The 14,757-nt window shown below is 40.2% G+C and overlaps 1 protein-coding gene across 6 annotated transcripts in view; it reads right to left on the bottom strand.

Moving 5' to 3' along the window:
• The window catches only part of LOC108971896, a 75,616-nt gene extending 61,262 nt beyond the window's left edge, over positions 1 to 14,354 (bottom strand). For all 6 annotated transcript variants that reach the window (XM_018938232.1, XM_018938233.1, XM_018938234.1 and 3 more), the window contains exon 1: positions 13,818 to 14,354. The gene's annotated coding sequence lies outside the window, so the exon portion shown is untranslated. The remainder of the gene's footprint in view (positions 1 to 13,817) is intronic.
• Positions 14,355 to 14,757: the final 403 nt, after the last annotated feature.

Genomic DNA, 14,757 nt, shown 5'->3' with positions numbered 1-14,757 from the left:
ATTGCTCTGACCCCATGTCAGTCCGTGTCTTTAACGGCTGTAAGCGCACTCACACGCACACACACACGCAAACATCAAGGCATTACATTGCGGCAGTGCTATAAACAGAAATTTTCATTAAAATTTTATTAAAATGGAAAAGTTGTTCCTTGCTGTGCCGCTGCCAGCTCGCTCGTGCCCATTGCGCCTTTCCGCCGCGCCGACGTCAACACTACCACCGACGGCAACGGCAACGGCAACAGCCCAATAGCGTAGCACTGTTTGGCGCTGATGAGTTTAGTTTTCATTCATGCCCAATGCTCATCATCATTATGCGCGAGCGAGTGTGTAGCTCTGGAGCTGTGGACGAAGTCGCACCCGTTCGCTGTGCGCCGCTCCAGCGAAAGCGAGAGTACGTGTATGTGTGTGCGTGTGCTGTGTGCTGTGTGCTGTGTGCTTTTGCGAGATGGGTGCTCATTTGGTGTGTTGCATATTGTTAGGAGCGTGACCCAGCAAACAGATCGGAGTACACGAGTTGCTACAACGATTGCTTCCCGTTGTCGACATAAAGCCCTTCGGTGTTGGCTTTGCTGGTGTTGTTGCCATGCGCTGCCGCCGTTTCAGGCTGTAATAAATGCAATAATAACTTTTTGCCATTATTTGCAACACCGTTTATGATTTTGCCTCGGCTTGCACACACGTAACCAGCCATTTTAGTAGGGGTGTCCGAAATGCTGAAAGCCAGAATTTGGAATTGGAAATTTGAGGAATAAGACCTCGCGGTCTGTGTTGACACTATATTTTGTGATAAAAATTGGTATTTTCTAGAGGACTTGTAATGGACTTATGGGCATATCTGATTAGCGTCTGCTGTTTTCAAATATTACTTTATATCTATAAAGATGCTCACTTGTAGCAAATTACTATGCTTTACATACTTACGGCCTTCACTACCCGCAGCCCTCAGCTGTGCCACCTCCTTCTAGCTACCGTTGTATGGTTGGCGCCCYTTCACGCCCTCGCATGTCATTATTTGAACTTTTTACTCCCTTCGGAGCGTTCTTTGTTTSCTGTCGTGCGCACMCACTTACACTTTTGCCAGCGAAAAATTAACAATTGGTGCTCCATGTTTCGTGCTCCGCCAGATCGGCGCGCGTGTGCCACTGTCAGTGGCAACTTTTGTTTTTATTGCACTTTTCAAAAGYGAAATCACACGTTGCGCTAATCCATCAGCGGCGAAATGAACAAAATGCACACATACCCGTCATACATGTGTATTATTGTGTACGTATGCGGCTGTGTATGTGTGTAGATTAATAACATTGCATGGCAGGCAGCAATTGCACTTCGCTAATTGAACGACCGAACACTTAATTAGAAATGTCTGTCAGTCAGCTACAAAGGCACGCAGGCAGGCGGCCATGTAGCGCCCCAGAAGTGCGACGAACAGTCCCTTAGGCCCTGCAAGCTTCAACACCTATGCAGTTATGTATTCGGCGTTTATGTGTGTGCGTGCTCATCCAATGCTTCATATTAATATTTTTTGAAAAGTTTTTATTGCAAATTCAAATGCGCGCTTTTTATTGAATGCAACGATTGCACTTGCGCATTGAAATATGCCGCTGGAAGCGCATAAGCGCATTGATATGTCCTTCGCTGACAAGTGTGTGTGTGTGTGAGTATACCGTCTCCAGCAGCATGGAAATAAACGCGACCTTCCGCTGCGTTTTGATAAGTGCATATTAATATATATAAATTGTTACTAATCAGTGCAATTAAGTGGCAAATTTTAATTAATTTGTCACATGCTGAAATGCGCCGAAATGAACTTGAACCCTTCAACGATTACCGAAGTGTCACTGAATGCGAAAATCCTTCTGATATATTTTGCAATCTGTTTTTCAGCGTTATTCAATGCAACTATGTAAGGATTATATGAAAATAATAAGTGTAATTAAGTGGCATCATTACAAGCTCTAACTACTAACGAATCAGAAAGAACTAGTATATTGGGTAGTTGAAAAAGTATTTTGGTATCTGTAATCAAACTTCAACTTATTTTTTTTTTTTTTATATATATGAGATAAACTTTCATGAACCAAATAGTTACAATTTAAGACGACCACTTTCTGCCATTTTTCCGCTAGAGCCATTGTTCCATCAGCGTGAAACTTTTCTGGTTTCTCGGTGAAAAACTGCGACAAGAAATTTGCACAGCCTTCTTTTAAAGCCAACTTTACTCCATTACGAGAGTTCAGCATTGACCGTAACAAATGGCAGTCCGATGGTGTAAGGTTATGCATCAAAACTTACCAGCCAAGCTCACCCAATTTTGCGAGTTATCAAAGATGTGTGTGGCTTAGCGTTGTCTTGATGGAAGACGAAGCCCTTTCTGTTGATCAGTTCTGGACGTATTTTCGTTTGCTATCTTCAATCGCGCTATCAATAAATGTAGAGTTAATCGTTCAACCAGGTTGGAGCAGCTCATAGCGAATGGTTTCCTTCCAAACCCACCAACCACTCAGCATAAACTTTCGAGGCGTCAATCCTGGCTTTGTGACCATTTGTTGAGCTTCATCACGCTTGTACCATGATCTTTTTCGCACATTATTGTCGTATTTGATTCAAATTTCGCCCCCTGTTACCACTCGCTTCAGAAAGGGTTCGATTTCATTTCGTTTCAGCAAAGAATCGCAGATGTTAATTTGGACCATTAAATTTTTCACAGACAATTCATGAGGTGCCGAAACATCGAGCTTATATGGCTCAATATCCACTGGTTGATTAGAGTGTCGTCCGAAATTGAGTATGTAGGACAATATTGCATTTAAGAGAGGCGAGCATATACGCCGAAAACCATTTGACTTTATGAATAATGACTCCGGCTATATTTTTTTAAGCCATTCAAAGGGTATTTCAGAGAAACCCCAGTAATAGCATTTTCGTGTATTTTTCGCTCAAAAACTAAGCAATTTCGGTCTCAGCTTATTAATTTATTCGCTTGCGCCATCATTATTGACAGCCCGGACAGACATCATGAAATGTATCATCACACACTCACCGACTACTGCACGCAAAGTATTCACAAGGGTCGAATAAAAGAAAAACCATAAAACCTAATTGAAAAGCCATCAACGCTTACATATTTGTGGGAAACATTCACTTTAACTGACAAACAAAGTCCCAAAGGATGTGTTGACGACGCCACACATTTCACATGGACGCACACACATGCACGCATGAGACAGACCACATGTTAGAGGCCTTTTGGATTAAGAATACATACGAAGAATATAAAATAAATGGCGAGAGCTCATTTGTGTGTGCTCGTGTTGGGCAAACCGTCACGCCAACCGGCCGGATAAGTCCCTGCGCCAGGGCAGTAATACAAAAAAGGATAAAAATAAAAGGATAAAATAAAACAATACTCACTCCTCGGGCGGGGATGTGGCTGGGTCGTCAACAGTCGGGCATCAGCACTCAAACAAACATTATTACATCTATTATTAGGCACAAATGCCTGTCTTCCACTTTTTAACACTGCGACGGCCTGGACCACATGCACACAGACGCTTTGCAATCCTCACACTTGTGGGTTAAAGCACTTGCAAAGGCAAGTGATGAATGAGCTGGCAGTGCGAAGCATAGAAAGGGCAACATTGCTGGAAAGTGGTTGAAAAGCGGCTGAAAATCAACTAAAACGTAAAATTATGATTGTCAAAAAGCTCAACAACGCTCATGGTAATATTGATAACGGCCCATAAATATCCGGCGTGTGAAGCGGGTACAGCAGCTTTAGCTCTGAAACCGGAAAGCCTTTATACGCATAAATGTGAGCGATTACAGTAACGCCCTCGCAACTTTTGAGTACATCTGTCATATTTGAGAAAGTATGGCAACGCTAAAAATCATGGCATTGAACAGATTTCAAGTTAGAAACACAAAAATATTAAGGAGCATATTAAAACACCAGCTTTTGTTTTTTGGATTGAATTTAAATACTTTAAGAGCGCTTAACCCAGATTTTGCTGTGGATGTAGATAGTAGAACGCAGGCACTAAGTGGCCGAGGAATGAAATGAAATTTTTGAGCGAGTCGATTTCAACTTTATCCAGTCGCTAGAACCTTTAAGTTTTAATAGGGAATCTGAAATTGTTTGGCCATACGTTCCCCGGAACCAAAACCAGCATTACTTCATTCGCCGCCGCTTCAAATCTGTCTTAAAGAGAGAGTTATTTTTTTGCTTTTGTTGCCAAATGTACAGTTGAATTTGCATGCTAAAGAACTTTGACGTCGTGATCTTTCAGCTGAGCACATCAACACACAGGCACAGCAAATGCGCGAAAACGAAGATGGAGCAACAAGTAGGGCCTGGCTGGCCAACGAATGCGCAAGAAAGTACAGACGCATGCAAGGTTGAGTGTGTGTTTATTCATTTATTTCACGCTTAGTTGGCTCTCTTCCACATGTGCGTGTCGGTTAGCCCGTGAAACAGTTACTTGAAAACTAGCAAACACACACGCGAACATTGCAATAATAAATGCAATAAGGAGTAGTCATTCGCAAAGTCAATTCCATGCACACTTAGAGCCCCTCCACATTTTCCGCACTTGGCTTTCTTGGCAGGCAGCGATTCACGTTCTTGCTTGTGGCCACACATATATATATATGTGTGTGTGTGTGTCAGTGTGGTGTAGCTTCTCTTATCCTTATGCTCCTTGCGGTCTGCAGCGAGTCTTGTGCGCCAGAAAGCGAGGGCAACTATTAGAGTTACAATTTTCCGGAATTATACGAGAGATGTCAAGTTGCGCCTTCGGGGTATTCCTATTAGTGCTACAATGATTTCCCCAGATATCATTGTTGAATCATAATAAATATGCTATAAAATAGAAAATGATAAAAATGAAATAAAACAGCTGCGGAGAGCGCCAGCACAAGCATACACTCGGGCTGGAATTTTATTATGTGCCGAGCAGGAAGTCGGATACAAGCCGCTAGTGTGGGCCCCAGGGCGTATGTTGGCAATTTGTGATTTACTGACCTCAGAACGCCTTTACATTTAACTGAATTCCTCTTAAATGCTTTTGATGTTGACTCTTCGCTTCGCTGATGGTTAGAGTCTAACAAAGAGTACAATGTAGATAAGGAAAATGCGGTCAAATAATATTGGATAGTCGAAAAAGTCTTTTCGAATTTGGTCAATAGATGCCGTTGCAGTCGTATATCTCCAGTGCTACCAATCACATTGTGTCATTCTATATACTGTGATAAAGGTTTTAAATTTCTTTCAACCAACAAAACTAAATTCGGAGCAGTTCGAAAAAATTTACAGCTCTTCAAAAATTAGTGAAAATAATGAAAAAAGTCACAATATTTTGAATGTTTTGTATAAAAAGGGAAGAATGCCTCAAAAGCGACCAATAAAATTTGTGAAATTTACAACAATGGTTCCGTAGCTTCCGTTCTGGAAATTTCGATGTGAAAGATGCATCTCGCTCTGTCGACCAATCGTTGAAAAAGTCGTTGATATCATGGAAGTGATTTACCAAGAGCGTCACATAAGCAGCCAAGACATCGCTAAGGAACTTAACATTCATCATCAAAATCATTTTGAATCATTTAAAAATAGGCTGGCTACAAAAAGAAGCTCGATGTTTGGGTACCACATGAAGTGTCTGTGAAAAATTTATTGGATCGAACTAACATCAGCGATTTTTGGCTGAAACGAAATGCAATCAAAAGGCCTCGACAAGCGATCAATTGTACTTTTACTGTCAAAACCTGATGAGATTAAAGCAAGCAATCGAAAAAACGACCAGAACTGGTTAACAAAAAAGGCTTCGTCTTCCATCAGGAGAACGCTAGAGTACACACATCTTTGACAACTCTGCAAAAACTGGGAGGGCTTGGCTGGGAAGTTTTGATGCATCGACTCTATTTTCCACTTAAAAACTACGGGAAAATATATATATGTAACCCTGACCTTGCACCAAGAGAATACCACTTGTTTCGGTCAAAGCAGAACTCCCTTAATGGAGTAAAGTTGGCTTCAAGAGAAACCTGTGAAAATTACTCGTCGCAGTTTTTACATTCTTTTACATTGATGAAATAATATATGCAGAAGAAAAATGACAAAAAGGGGTCGACCAAAATGGTATATATTTGGTTCATTATAAATATGAACCAAAATAAGTAGAGGTGTGATTAAAAATACAAAAAGACCATTTCGACTACCCTATATATAAAGTAAATTTAGCCATGTTCGCCCGCCCGTCTGATTGGGAACTAGCCCGTCAGTTTTCGGGACATTCATCTCAATTGTTGCATACCTCTTTTTCTCACGAAGGATCTGCTTATAATATATGTGGAAAGTCTTCGGTGCTGTGAAGCTGAAGTTTTTTTTCGTTTTATTCTACATTTAGCTTATTATTTTATCGTTATAGGATTCACCTCTCTCATAAAAGGTTATTTAGGGGCTCCATTGGAAGATTAACGTGACCCCGAATAATATAATATGTATGTGTTTAAATACTTTGACTACTGCATTGTGAATTCTCGAGTTTAAGGATGTGCTTGCTTGAAATTGCGCACGCATCCATATTTTTTGAGCAAAACCGGTTTTTATCGCCAAGTACACATCGCGTTTTTGTAGTGCAAGGGAACCCGGTATTATGCAGTGACTCGAATTTATCCTCGTGCAAACTCACCCAAATGTATGTTAAATTCTCTACTCCCTTTATGGATGTTCGTATTTATCGTGGTTTCCTGTTTTGGCAGCGATGTGTGATAATCGCACCCCTTTTATTTCTAAATTTATTGCAATTAATGTTAATTTCGTACAAAACAACCTCATTAAAACTCGAAGCTTAGCACTTCCTGCAATTGCTACGAGTGCCAGTGATGCCCCATCGACACCCCGAAAACGGAAAAAAGAAATGAAAACACCACTCGTGTATACTGATACATATATATATGTGTGTATGTGTTTATTTATCCACTTTAACTTCAGAGGGAAGCTTCTCGATTATAGATGAAAACACTTTTATTTTTAATTCTAGCATTTTACAATTCGACGCGGGAGGGGCGTTTGCTGGAAGCGCTGAGGATGTGTCAAGATTTCATGTGAGTCCACAAGTATAACGCGCGATGAACGCAATTCAAGAGGAACTGGCGGAAGCTGCGTGGAGAGCACCTCCCTAGCACAGCACTTAAGCACTCGTATAAATTAACACCTTTTGTCCGCACTTTAACTTGGTGTGGTGTATTTTAACGATACAACGTGCTTCATTTTCACCATATTAATACCGGACACAATTTGAAAGGGCTGCCATGGAAACAAAGTGCGGAAAAAATTCATTATTCGTTGTCATAGACCACTTACATCTAAAAAGTCGCAGGTTAAGTCAATCGAGTTTTACTTAGATTTGCTGGTTGTTTGAGAAGGTTTTCTTTAGGTATCTTTTCAGGAAACATCACGGTTGACAGTCATAACTTCGAGGTCGTAGATAATTTCTTTACGAAACCTTCCAACCAGTATTAACAACAACAACAATGTCAGCCGCGAAATCCACCGCAGAATAACTCTTACCAACAGATGCTGCTTCGGACTGAATAGGCAATTACGAAGTAAAGTCCTCTCTCGATTCCTCCGAATGGAAGAAAATACTCCGATTGTAAGAGTATTCGACGCAGTACCTGCTGGGGGAAGCAGAGGAAGAAAACGGCATACTACTCTGTTGGAAAGACCAGATAGAGAAGAACCTGTTTATGCCTGGCGCCAAACAGTGAAAAGGGAGAACGACTGGCGCACTTTTGTAAACTCGGTTAACGGTAACCTGCTTCGTCGGCAGAAAGTGAGACTTAACTTTGGGTGATATCCACTTAAATTGAATTGTAATACATAAAACGGTATATCCGTCTTTGTTGCCTATAATGATTCAACGATTTTGAAAAAACGAACGTATTCATATCATCTTGAGAGTTGGCGGGGTTCGAATGTGGTCGAACTTAAGCCACCTGTTCCTTGTGGACCAAAAACATAACAAGTGTAAGAAGAGCTCACTCTAGCGGCTTAGCGTATCAGTGAGCCCAAAAGGACTGTAATTCCAAAAGCTCCAACAACATTGATACTCACTATGACTAAAATTGCGCTATCATGCAAACACGTGCACACATATGTACAACTTAAGTTACAAGTAAAACTCATGCGTCGAAAAAGTTAATATTAAATATGTACAAGCTTGTAGGTAAATGTGTGCGTGCAGATACATAACGGTACACGGTGGTGGGCTTCGCTGAATTACGTCAAAGGGGGATTGTTGTAGCATTGGCAGCAATTATTGCGCATCAGTTGTAACAACTGCAGCAACAGCAACAGAAACAACAGCAACTAGCAACAGTCGACAGGCGATATGCGACGGAGGAGCAAATATTTAAGTTCGCTAAATTGTATGTTGCCACAGCTGGCAGTGCTTAAGCAGTCAAGTGAGCGTATAAGTTATTAAGCAACAGAAAAATATGTAACAACATCTGCTGACGATTATGCGTGTAAATATATGACTACCCACAGCCACACCAGCCTCGGCTACATGTGACTGGCGAATTCGGCGTGAACTCGCTTCGGTGCTTATGAAGAACATTCTTTCTCAAGAGCCGTTAATGCCGCTTGTGTGTTGCATAATGACGAAGGACTTTCGTGTACAGAAATTGTATGGACACAAATAATCTTTAATGGGGGCACAATCAGATTGCGCTCGCCGCAAACAAACCTACATACCTACTGGCAATCACAAATTCCCCTACACATGTGGGTGTGAGGGGAGGGCTCTTTTGTGCCTATTACATAATTATGTGTTTTTAATTAAGTGCACCCTTTCTTATTTACACTCTCGTGCCTAGTGTTGCAGGTGCATAACTGCACTTTGGTCGAGTTTTGGCCGAGTGTGGGCTGAATTCTTGCCTCAAACAAAGGCGCTTCAGCTACTTCGGTGTGCATGGATGTGTGGGTGTGTGTACATGAGTCATTATTTAGTCTTACACTACTCTTATCTCTACAATTTCACAGACTCCGTTATGAGACTTTGGCGTTATATGTACACACATGTTCAAGTGTGTGTTGCTTTAGTGCCTTTCAGGCGAGTTTTATACGCGGTTAACCACTAATAAAACCACAAGTCTTTGTGGACAACATATTTTTTTCGAAAACTTCTTAATTGACACAGATAAAAGCTCTGCGCAAAGCTGCAGCAACCCTGAAGTAATCAAGTGTCATCAAGGCTCATTTTTCATATTGAGTATCTGCAGTTGTAGTAATTACTTTGGCTTTTAACTGCGTAGATGTGTGTGTGTGTGTGTATGTGTGACAAGTGGGCGGCTTCTCAAAAGCACTGTAAATAATTATGTTTCGTCACTCAATGTCTTTCCTGCCTATTTCTATGATAAACAGTTATTTACAGGTCTTACGCCTTTGAAAGTAATCACCAAATATACATATTTTACAAATACACATAGTATGTAGCAGCCCTTTATAAATTGTACTAATCTGTGAAGGAAAATGTGAGAATGGCGCAAATTATTCAAAGAGGACCGTGAACGGATGACGGCACATCACGTCCAGAACGGTCAGCAGCATCAACTGATGATCAACAGCGTCAATAAAATAAAGAAATTGATGCCTGAGAATCGACGATTCGTAGTCAGAGAACTTACTGGCATCATTGACATAGGGGAAGGATCAGTGAAAACTATATTGAAAGATAATTTGGGCCTAAGAAACGTGAAAGCACAATTGGTTCCAAAAAACCTCATTTTTCAAAAACCGCGTCGCCACCAAGATATCATGAAATATATTATTACCGGCGATGAGACTTGAATCTATGCCTACGACCCAGAAACAAACGATCAACCGAACATCAGAGAAAAGGTGAGCCGAAGCCAAAAAACGTAACATTCAAGAATGAAGGTTACGTAGACAGTTTTCTTTCGGTTATCGGGGTGTGGTTCACTCCTAATTCCTTTCAAGAGTGTTATGCGTCGTTTGCGTAAAGCTATTTACAGAATTATGAGCCGATAACTCTTGTTTTTTTAGTCGTTAATGCACAATCACAAACTGCACTGATTCTTAGTGAATCTTTCGCCAAATTTTCAACCAATATCTCGCCCTAACCACCATTTTCCGCTGACCCGTGGACTTCTGATTATTCAGTAAACTCAAACCACTCACTAAATCGGGGAGGTCATTTTGAGTGAATTGAAAACGTTAAACGTGAAGCCATGCGCAATGAAAGCCAATGATTTTAACAATTGTTCTGCCGATTGAAAAATTGACACAAGTGTACTTAAGCCAAGGAGATTACTTTGGGGACGCCATATATTTTGAAGAATACAAGGTGCGGGACTTTTTGAATTTAGCGCGCCCTGGCGGCGCCATCTATTTTTCGACTGGTACGTTAATCTGCTATCTTCATCGATTTTCCAGTGAGAATTTCATGACATTTCATAGATTGGAAGTGAAGTTATTGCGTTTTAAGTGTCAGTGTGTTAGTGTTATCGTTGCGAAAAACAAAGAGCTGACATTAAATTTTGTTTTAAAATTTGTAAAACTTTTACCGAAACGTTTCAATTGTAGAAACAAGGGTATGATGACGATTGCCTATCCCGTAGCAGAGTGCACGAGTGGTAGCAACGTTTTCAAAGTGGTCTTGAGGACATAAATAACGATCAAGATGTGGGCCAATCAAAATCCGTGTTCACTGGAATTACGAATTTTCAAATTATGAACAAAGTCTTACTATTTCATGCTCACAGTCGTATTTTGTTTTTAAGAAGTAACTCGGGTATTCGCGCAACACTTCAAATGCTTGCATTTGACATTTGTCATTGAATAATCATTTGTCTAATATTAACTCAAGCATTAACACGATTTATACAGATTGATTGCTTTGTGACAAAATCGCTTTCAAAAAGTCATTAGCCGAACTTGCCGTGACATGTGACTAATTGCAGTGGGGCAGTTTTTGCTTTAGTAACTTTAGTAACTCTCACGAATATAAAGTGAGCTTTGCAAATTTTAGCAGCAAAAAAAAAAAATTGTACAATTATTGTACAAAAAAAAATTGTACAATTATTTTTTTAGCGAAAAACTGAATATATAAGTATTAAGTGTAAGTAAAAGGAAGCAATAGCCCCCAACCATTTTATTTATATTGTTACACTGCCTAGTCTCATTCAGGTTTCAGTTGCTTGGCTTAGAGATTCTATATGATAGAGAAGCCGTCTTCAATTCGCCAAGAATTACTGTCTAGCGAATCGAAAAAACTAAATATATCAGATGCTCAATCAAACGGGGAGCTAATAGTGTTACGTTCCTTTTTCAATAGAGTTTAGCACGTCAGTTTTTCGAGAAGAGAGCAGAGAAATTACCAGTCGAAGGCAGCTAGTTGCTCTGTACGAGTATATACCCCCCTATGGAATTTTTAAGCCTAGATGCTTCTGCATTGCTTCACCTTTAAATCCTCTGCTGGGTTCAATCTGTGCAGGGAAAACGATGATTTGATTAATTTGCATTTTCTTCTTCGTTTCTTTTATGTATGCTAAGTGCGTTTGTATCTAAGTCAATCGCCAGAAAGACTGTTGAAATTGGCATCCATTGATTAGAAGATATTTGAATTTCGTCAGATAAATCGGCATTTTAATGACACAAATAATTGAAGATACTATTTCTCAACAAATATTCGATTTGTAAGAAATCAAAGACACACAAGCCATGAGTAATTAATGAAATCTAACTAAATATTTGCAAATAAATATATAAAGTAAATTCAGTGGCCAAGTAGGAGTAAGAATGCTCTTCAGCTTGCAATTTTGTCTCATAAATAGTGGTAAAGAGTGTCACAAAGCCACGAGCGTAAGAATCGGAAATTAAATAAACTCTAAAGCGGGAAAATTAACTACAAGTGATTGAAAAATGTATTGACCTCTGCTGTGCTGTTATTCAATAATTAGAAGAAAGCCAAAGCTCGTCAAGAGCATGCACTTCATGTACTTCATTCATATTTCCAAACTCTCGCCCGGCTGCATGAATAATTAATGGCCACATATTTGATGAATATATTGGGTAGTCCAAAAGTTATTTGTATGTACTCATTTATGTGATCGCCAAGAACTCTCCCAATGGCATGACGTATCAACACTTCGTAAATCGCCATAGTTGGTTAAGAAATCTTTTCATTTAAATATAATAAATGCCTAATATCTACATATGTAAAGTATATATCGGTATGTAGAAATTTCGAGTTTTTAAGTTTAAGTGTGCTTCGGATACAATTACGATTAAAATTCCAGTCGCGCTTTACACGCTTGTCATTTAATATCTGCGATCAACGCATTTGAACAACTAACGCACAGAAGAACATACGTAAATAAGTCTCTGTGAAGAAAACGCTAGTGTGTCATTGGGACAAGTGATATCTCTTAAGCGTGGCGACTTTAAGACCAACCAATTTTCATGCAAATCAGAGCATAAAGGGTATAATATGATACCGCAAGGTGCATGTGTGTTTCAACACTAGTTGGCCAGAGCACAACATTCAAATCGCCTATAAACATATGTATATAACATTGTATGTGAATAAACTTGAAAAGCCTCAGTGTGATAACTGAAAATTTGTTTGATTTTGATCCCGCAGCAAATCCCGGATAATAACTTTACAGATCTTTATAATTTTAGTGTTATTTGATATATCAGTGCACCTTTCTATAGACTGAATAAGAACCAAAGCAAATGGGTCTAGTAGTGAACGAGGGCAAGACGAAATATCTCCTAACATCAAAGAAACAATCGTCCCATTCGCGACTTGGCTCCCACAACAACATCACTCTCGAAAAACAACGCAGAATAACTCCAGCTAACAGATGCTTCGGACTGAGTAGACAATTGAGAAGTAAAATCCTCTCTCGACGAACAAAGACCAAATTCTACAAGTCACTCATCATCTTCGTCCTGCTATGCGATCCAGAGGCATGGACGATGACCGCTTCTAATGAGCCGACGTTATGAGTATTCGAGTGAGAGGTTCTGCGGATGGATGGACAATGAGCTGTCCGAGATTAAGAAACAGCCTCTACGTCATGTCATGGCGTACTAATTGGTGAAAATACTTCAGCTCTGAAAGTATTCGAAGAAGGCCCTGTCAGGGTAAGAAGAGGAAGAAAAAGACTTTCACTCCATTAGAAAGACCAGGTTGAGTAGGATGTTGGGATCTTGCAAATTCGGCTATAACCCCGTAAGTAGCGTCTACGTAAGAATACGTAGTCTAATAAAGAAGAAGATAAATTAAGCGGATCCAGGGCTCTTGACAAATTAAGAGTATATATGTCTACAGAAAGCCCACGATCAAACACAGATCAAGTGTAGCTAGTTGTGTGTTAATATAATGTTTATTTCACGCCGCTGTTAGTACCGACACCAAACACACATCTCCAACATGCAAATAATAGCTTTATGATTGTCAACTGGATATTTGCCGTCAATAGCATTGACTTCAGCCGTTGGCAGCGATGCAACTTGTGGGACTTCAGCTGTTTCAAATTATTATTCAAAGAGAATGCAGAACTAGTTTGCCATTGTTCGCACTTAAGGTGGAAGTATGTAAGTGCTTTCTATGCTTGGCTAACGGCGTGTTTATTACATGAAGTAGAGTAGGTGTAAGATAATACGCCAACAACGTGCAAAGCATCTAGCTGGCAGCAACAACAACAACAAGAACAACAGCTGGTGCGACGTCAGGTGTGCAGCGATACGGCTAATTTACATATGCGGAGTATATAAAGCAACTTACCCCGCTTTCGCTGCGCGACACACGGTTGCAATGGAATATATGTGTGTGAGTGCGCGGTTGCTAAGTTTGCTCTCTCTCGCCTTTGTGCTTATCTTATCAGTGTTGAACTTACGAATTCCGCTATTGTTTTAGGTGAGCAATTCACTTTTTATTAAAATATTTTGGACCTTGTATTTGAAAATAGCTAAGGTGAGTAGGTGGAAATCAATGCACACTATTTAGCGGTTTATACCTCATGAAAGTGGCTCTTGAGGGTGAATTTGAAAGCTCACTTCACTCGTATTTGAATCTTTATGCGCGGAATTCACTGAACTTGACGCAAATACTTTATCACAGTTTTGCTCGATTTTGGCACACAAACAAGGTTTTTAGAATTTGTTTTAGAGTTTTTCACTTTTTCACGCCTTTCCACGCTTTGCACTCTTCCTATTCACCGTGCTTACGTAATTGCATTGCGCGCACTTTACGACTGCGCTTGTAGCCGTCCAAATGTATATAAGGTAGTTTCCGAAATTGCGTGCACTCGGTTTGCTGCTACCAAACTACGTTAAGCTACTGACTGAGTCACACGCCGTCCAATAAAAGTCATGTACATTTCCACGTTCGACGTTCGACGCTCAACGTCAACAAGCGATCGCGCGCTCCGCTCCTAAAGCGATTATTTACCTGTCTGTATATGTGTATAAGTGTATACCCACGTATGTGTAGTTTGGCCGAGTGCGAGTAGTTGTTGTCTTTCTTTATAGTTCACAGCTGATGAATAACGCAAAGTAATATACACAAAACACTTTACGCTTCACGCTCGGTACACCTTACGTTCGTAATTATTAAGCGTATTTATATGTAGGAAGGTTTGTATGTTGATATGTTTGTTGCCGATCACTGTGTTTCGCGGTTGGCTTGGCCGCCTGCAAGGTAGCCAAATTGGCAAAGTGGCGTC

This window comes from Bactrocera latifrons, unplaced genomic scaffold (assembly GCF_001853355.1).
Source record: "Bactrocera latifrons isolate USDA-ARS-PBARC rearing strain unplaced genomic scaffold, ASM185335v1 scaffold_364, whole genome shotgun sequence".
In the NCBI taxonomy this organism is placed as follows: Eukaryota; Metazoa; Arthropoda; class Insecta; order Diptera; family Tephritidae; genus Bactrocera; species Bactrocera latifrons.
This window is presented reverse-complemented; position numbering and strand designations above follow the sequence as displayed.